This window comes from Ranitomeya imitator, chromosome 7 (assembly GCF_032444005.1).
Source record: "Ranitomeya imitator isolate aRanImi1 chromosome 7, aRanImi1.pri, whole genome shotgun sequence".
NCBI classification, from domain to species: Eukaryota; Metazoa; Chordata; class Amphibia; order Anura; family Dendrobatidae; genus Ranitomeya; species Ranitomeya imitator.
In genome coordinates, this window is record NC_091288.1 from 71,657,023 (window position 1) to 71,664,911 (window position 7,889).

Below are 7,889 nucleotides of genomic sequence, written 5' to 3' on the forward strand. Positions count from 1 at the left end.
AAGTGTAAGACTAGGGTTATGTGCCGACTGTGACAGCAACAACTGTCACAATGCAAATGAATGTCGGTCTTGCTGCGACCATGACAAGCAATTTGCAAAAAATCCATCACAGTTGTTTTTTTTTTTTGCGACTTGTCACAATACTCTTGGTCACTTTGTGACCCTTACTGGCTTCGATTGCACTGCAGTGTAGTAGTGTAGTAGTGACACCTGGCGAATTTTCACACTGTGACAGTTGTTGTGGCCAAAGTCGTTGTGTAGTCCTATCCTTAGTGTTTGCCCCCCCCAATTCTGGATATCCTGCATCCTCGGTGTGCATGCAAACTGAAGTCTGTGCTAGCCAAATCTCACCAGTATCTCACCAAATCTCACTACTGCAAAGCGACCATGTTACACCATTGCTTTATTATTCACTTCACCTCCCAAAATCACTAATCGATGGCCAACTTTAGATCTCAATTTTTAAAGTTCTGTTCTTAAAATGTTTTCTAACTTCTTCTGAACTCCATTTTCAGCTTCAATTTCTAACACTATTAACCTGTAGTTATGGGGTTAATAGCGTTCTGACACTGTGCAGCCGCTGCTCTTAGAGCCTCGCTGCCGGAAGGAAGTGAACTCCTCCACCCCAGCAGCTTTCGGCTTTCATTCATAGGGGTGGTGTCGGCACGTTTTCAGTCACCGCTCTGTCTATAGAGAACGACGGCTGTAACTGCTCCCCCAGCACTGACTGACAACTGGTGCTAATGCTAAGCTGCTGTCAGTCAGTGCTGGGTGCGTGGTTACAGCTCAGTGACTGAAACTGTGCTGACGTCACCCCTATGACTGGAAGCGGAACGCTGCGGGGGGGAAAAAAGATTTGCTCCCAGCAGCGGGAATCTTAAAGGGACTCTGTCACCTGAATTTGGAGGGAACAATTTTCAGCCATGGAGGCGGGGTTTTCGGGTGTTTGATTCACCCTTTCCTTTCCCGCTGGCTGCATGCTGGCTGCAATATTGGATTGAAGTTCATTCTCTGTCCTCCGTAGTACACGCCTGCGCAAGGCAAGATTGTGGCTTATGAGAAGGAGTATTTCAGGTACGTGAACATTGTCAGGTACTTGATCCATCTTGGCTCTTGTTCTCCAGACCTCTAAGCACTGCTAGACAAGTGTGTCCTTCGTCGCCTCTTGTCAGACTTCTACGTAATTACTGGAATATTCAATTCATATGTACAATGGGTACATGTGACTGCCCAAACTGTATATACCGCCTCCATCCCTGCCCTGAGAAAGGATTTCTCCTGCCTTCATTCGACAATACATGAATGGGATTTCAATATCCTATATACATGATGGGGGAACAGAATTTTTATATATATATATATATATATATATATATATATATATATATATATATATATATATATATATATATATATATATATATTTACTTGATATACTATAAATCTGCATCCATTTTGTATCTGCGCAAAGCCTCTTTTTTAGGCAGGGAGACCCATCTTCAAGAAGACGAACCTTTAAGAAACTTTTTGTTTGTTTCTTGAATGAGTTTTTGATGTATATTACTTCAGGTGTTTTTATATTTTTAAGAGTGTCATTTTTGTGTAAATCAAGTTTATTAAAGGAAGTTGCATATAACAATACTTTGCAAGTTAGAATAGTACAAATAGAAACATCAGGTACCTTTTACAGTGTCAAGCATTATAATTCAGAAAAGGCATAGTAAAGTTTTCAAAATCAACCCATGAAATAATTTCTCTATCTCCTTAAATATAAAGAGTGCTATTCTAAGAACTTTTCAAAGGAGAATCTGTGAACAATAAACACTTTATAGAAATCGGGACTAGGAACGTCTTCCCGTTAACTATATAGTAATCTATTACTTTTGGCAATGGGGTTCCTGGCCACTATAGCTCCAATTCTCCAAGACCCATTCTGTTGATTAAAGTTGGTTAATGCTAGGATATGGGTACCAGGATGTTACATTATATAAACTTTGGTGTAAATTAAACCAACTTTATGATTAGTAGAGGAATTTGAAAATGAGTGAAGAGAAGAGAAAAGAGAGAGGAGATGGGGTGGGGAGAGAGGGTAAGGTTTCCGGCGTCCCGTCCAACTCAACTTTCAGTTAGTATTAAAGCAAAAATGTTCCACCACCTGAAAAGTAGATACATTAGGGAACCTATAGTATATTTAGTAAATTAACCAAGCCAGGTAGTTGGCTCCTCAGTCTCTCTAAACACTATCCAAGGGGTCCATATATTTAATACTTTATCCAAAGTTCCCGTATCCTGACCCACCAGTTGTTCCATACGAAGGAGATGGTTTAGTTCTGCCACAAGTTCAGATTTTGAAGGAGAAATTGATTGTTTCCAATAACGAGGTATTAGATTTCGTTCAGCTGTCAAAAAATGTCTAAGAAGGTTTTTCTTAAATTTGGCTAGGGAGAGATCAGAAATAGACAACAGAGCCACCTCCATTGTGGGTCGGACCTTATGGAGGGATAATTTGTTGTGGAGATCAAAAACAGCCTCCCAAAAACCTCTAATGGGTGGACAAGACCACCAAACATGTGCATACGAACCCCTCTCCTTCCAACGCCTCCAACATGTATCTGGGGTAGTAGGGAACATAATGTGAATACCGTCTGGACATCTGTACCAACGAGTCAGCAATTTATAACTCCTCTCTTGGAAATCTGCACATAGTGAAGATCTGAACGTGTGGAGGAGACTCTTATTCCTGTCCTCTAATGTCAATGGTTTGTGCAAATCGTTTTCCCACTTCGAGAAGAAAGCTGGAGGATCAGATGTAGACACCTGGTGCTCCTGAAACATTTTATAGAGGAGTGATACAGTGTGTGTTGGAGGGTCCCCAAGAGTGTCATTTTTACTGTCGGTTTCAGGATATGCATTTCGTTTTTGTTTAGTTTTTTTTTTTTTTAAACTGAAGAAATTGCTAGTGGGTTTTAAAGCAAAAATGCTGGGATAATGCACATAAAGACACTCATGCACCTTGTCTTATAAAGGATCCACTAACTGATGCATAAACTTGTGTGGATGCGGTCTCCTGTCTTGTCCTCTAGTGGATACTTGTTCCTCCGTAGAGCTGTCTTTGTATGAATTGGTTAAACGTCTGCCTTCTACATTTACCACGTACAAGGGAGGGCAGCACGCTGGTGGTGGAATGCTAGGAGATTTTTGGTTTTGGGTGCCTGTGATTGGTGGTCTTGTGTCGCTTTGCAGTCAATGGATTTTCGTCGCAGTCCATTGCAGTTGTACAGAGTGGGGCCTGGGTTGCCTGACAGTAACTTAATATGGGATTTGGTCATCTTGCTGAAGCTTTTTGGAGCAGGGCCCATAAATAGCTGTAGAAATGCTGCTGAGGAATGTCAGATGTGCAACATAGTCGGTGGCCTCTGATGAGAGCAAATTACCGTATACACTTCTACCTATGTAAAACTCCTCCTTTACAGCTTTCCGTTAGAGAACTATAGTATAGTCTAGTTCTCCTCAAACTGTGAGGTGTCCTACTGCGTTTTTATGGGGCATTCTGCTTCAGGGCATAAATTGACCCTGCATGGCCCTCCTGTAAATTTACAACATAACTGCAGAAAAGACATGGACCACACATCCAAAACTTATACTTTAATCTGTTGTGCAATAATGTACAAATCTGAGGATAGTGTTCTCGATTGACATTATGTTCAGAATGTATGAAGCCCACGCCATGTCACTGCAATCCTGGAGCTATAGGGGCATTGCCTTGTAGGTTCGGCATCTGGGTCGCTCCTCGTGCTGGTGCTTTATTGTTTTCATGATGGCTTGCACTCAGCGTTGCACCTTTTAAGTTTGGGGACTCCCGAAGAGGTTTTCCATGACGTGTCAGTGGGCTTGATACATTCTCAACTTAATGTTAAGGTAGAACCTTGTGTTTAGGTTTGTAAATTGTTGCGTGGCTGCGAGATAGAGAGATTATATAGATATATTTCATACACATCTCAGTATTGCAGTAGATTATACAAGTATATATTAATTATAAATTCCGTAAATAAATTCTAGCAGTTCTGACCTAGATTTTGGATGTTTGTCCCGACTCCCAGAAATCAACTCAGAAGTGATGTCTTCATGCCCCAAAAAAGTGGATAACCCATAAAGTGTACTTCTGGTTTAAAAAAAAAAAAGTGTTCTTATTGTGAAAAATTAGTAATTTTTTTCTATAGCACCAACATATTCTGCAGTACTTTACAGTTCTGAGGGGATATGGACAGACGATAGCATGGTGACTCAGTGGTTAGCACTGTTGCTTTGCAGTATTCTCTTGGTTAAAATCCGACAAAGGACAACATCTGCAAGGTGCTTTTGTGGATTTCCTCCAGGTTCTCTGGGTTCCTTCCACACTCCTAAGACATACGGATAGGCAATTATAGATTGTGAGCCCCAATGGGGACAGTGATGGTGATGATGACTGTAAAGCGCTGCAGATTAGGATAGCACTATATAAGCAATGCATGATAAATAATATCAGACATTGCAGAGTAACACAATTTCAACAGCCGCAAAGAGGATTGAGGACACTGCTCATAAGCTTACAAACTATGAGAAGTAAAATATGAATAATGTATAGAACGTTGGTATTACAGTGACTGTATAGAAGGGCAGAATCAGATTTAAATGGAACTCGTCAGGCCAGATTACACTGACCTGCAGATATAGAGTTAATCTGCAGGTTAACCGTGTTCGCAAGCCTCCTGACCATTGTGCTGAAAGTGCGGCATCTTGGAGAAAATGAACTGTTTATTTGGTCTCCAATGATGGCACCATGAGAGAGGGAATCTGCCCTTCAAGGACAGGAAACCTACAGACATAAAAGGGAGGCACCTCTCTCCCACATCAGTCGGTTTCCTGTCCTTGACGGGTGAACCTTTTCAGACATACCTGTGAAGACGGTAGAAAATAGAAGTCATTCCCAGGCCTGGCCGGTCGGCTCAAGCAGCAGGGGTCCCCTGCCTCAGCCGGTCTGGGGTCCCTGGAAGTGCCACAGTGGGTTCAGGGGGACTGTATGATAGTGAGCGACAGCAGAAAAGTGGTGTCTGGGCAGGATTACGGGCTTGGTCGTGGTCTGACGCACAAGTGCAGGTAAGTATACCCGGGGATGGAGGCGGTGTGTGCGCTTCGGGGCTGCAGTTCTGGCACATGGCTGATGCACCTCCGGCGGCCGAGCAGGCCTGGGTGGCAGTGGCTAGTCGCGCCACCCGTGATGCAGCTGAGGTGTGACCCCAGAGATGCGGCCGGGGCACGCCCCCTGTGATGCATCCGGGAATGCGGTGAGGCTGCCGTGGCTGTAAGTCCTTGGAAGCGGTTCCTGGGGCTGTGGGCAAGCATGTCCAGGAAAATGGGGGGCACCGGTCGGTGGTCATTCGGGTCTGGGGTATCGGACCAGAAGGGGTATCACTGGCGGTGGGCTTGTTGGGGAGAGGGGCACAGCCTGGAGACCCCAGTGGAGGAAGCACCTGGCAGACCATGTTGAGGACCTGCTGACCTGGTAGACCAAGGGTGCTGAGCTATGTCTCCCGGCATTCTGGTACCATTCAGTTAATCTTCACTGGTAAGTGATGCAGTCTTCCCCTTCTCTCCTAATTTCTTCTAGGGGAACAAGTGTACCGCTAAGGCCAAGCTTTAAGATTCTTCAATTTGCCAGATTCATATGGGAAGAGGCCGTGCCAGCCATGCATTCAAGAGACCGTAGCGGAAGAAACACCAGACTTCACTTCTAGCCTGAGGGAGATCATTAGGGCAGAGTTTAGGGAATTCCCAGGAAAGTGTCCGCAAAGTGAAAATAAGGAAGCCTAGATCTCCGGTGTCGAACAGTGATAGTGGCTCGGGTGAAATTGTCTCTGCATCATCTGCTTCGACTTTATCCTCTTCGGATGCCTGGTCAAGCCATTCTTGATTCCCTGTTGACCAGATGAATAAGCTAGTAAAAGTGGTTAATAATACCACAAGGATTGTTGAGCCCAGGCCAGTAAAATCCATGCAGGATGTAATGTTCGGAGGTCTGGATTAGAGACCACGCAGGTCCTTTCCGCTGAACGATAAGAAATGTTCTCATTCTGCGGCAATGGAAGATACTAGAAAGGAAAGGCTCCTTACCTCTGGCGTTCAAGAGAAGGTATCCAATCGAGGAGTCTGCCTGCTCCTCGTGGGATAAAGCCCCAAAGCTGGATGCAGCTGTCGCTAAAGCATCTAGAAAATCCCCACTACCTATTGAGGACATGGGAAATCTGAAGGACCCACTAGATAAGAAAGCAGATACCTTTGTAAAAGGCATCTACCCAGAATCAGTCACGGAACAAGGAGTGTATATAAAAAATCAATGAAGTTTATTTATAACAAATACATAAAATCATTAAAGTGTATACTGGATGCCTCAATCCAAACTAGAGAATCAGCAGGTAGAAAACACCACAGAATATTCCATATTGCTCAATTAATATATATTATATGACCGGGTAGTATATTCAATCAGGAGAAACAGCCATACTTCAGGGATAGATCTAAAATTACCATATATATTTGTATAATACAACCACTTAAGTCTCCATAAAGATTGCCTGCCAAGTTCCTATGTCAGAATATACAAAAGCCTAGTACATACCCACAGTCTAAAGTGCATAAATAGCAAAAAATTACCTAAGTGGCGTGTGATCCCTGCTGCGTCAAACCCCAAGGCGCGTTTTGCCTATCCTTCCGGGGTGTGACCTATGTTTTTTCTAGGGTATTCTAAGGACTAATATGTATACACCTTTGTAAAAGGCACCTGGGAAATGTCAACAGGGTCCCTTAAGCCGGCAGTGGCAGCCACCTGTATAGCCAGGTCTTTAATGGTCTGGCTGGACCAGTTAGTCACAAATAAAGGACAAGGCTTCCAGAGAAAGCATCTTGATTACGCTTCCCATGATGCAAGGAGCTGCAGCCTTTCTGTCAGTCGCATTGATGGACTCAGGTTAACTGCAAGAGCCGTGGCCCTTTCTAATGCAGCCTGAAGGGCCTTATGGCTAAAGTGTTGGCTAGAAGACATCCAGGCCAGGTCGAAGCTTTATGCCATCCCTTGTGAAGGGGAACTCTTGTTCGGACCAGTGTTGCTAATGTGTCGGTCCCTTCCTAGAAGATTCAGTTGTAGAAAATCCTCCAGGGGTAAAAGCAGATGGGATGACAAGAAAAGGCAGAGGGTACATGTTTAGCTCCTCTCGAGATCATAGGAAACCACCACAATGACTGCTAGCCCAGGTAGAAGGAAGGCTGTCTGCCTTCTACCCGGCCGGGTCAAGAATATCGATTAGCAGATAAATCCATAATCTGATTAGATCAGGACTAAGGTTGAAGTTCTGTTCATTACCGCAGGACAAATTTGTGATAACGCCCACTTGTTCCTCAGCTGCGGAACAGCAGGCCCTGGAGTCAGAAGAACTGGAGCTATGGCATTAGGCAGTCTTGGAGGAGGTATAGAAAACATATGAAAAAAACAGAGCTTTTAAATTCCAAAACATAACCAAAAATGCTACAAAAAAATAAATAAATTAGTGTAAGGCAAGAAAGGGGTGTATAAAAATGTATAACTTGATTATAGTACAAATATTAAAGCCAAACACACAAGTACAAAACATAGAAACAAAGAAAACAAACAAAACTGGACAGGTCTACAGAATGATGATACAAACTGGCAGGGGCCGGCAATCCAATAAAACAGAGGCGCTCACAAATATATGATAAATCTACATACCAAAAAATGCACAGTAAATATAAAGGCAGAATGTCATATCACATGGCATGTATGGAGGACAGAGCAACCTAATGGAAATCCACTAAGATAAATGGGGATAGAGTACGCC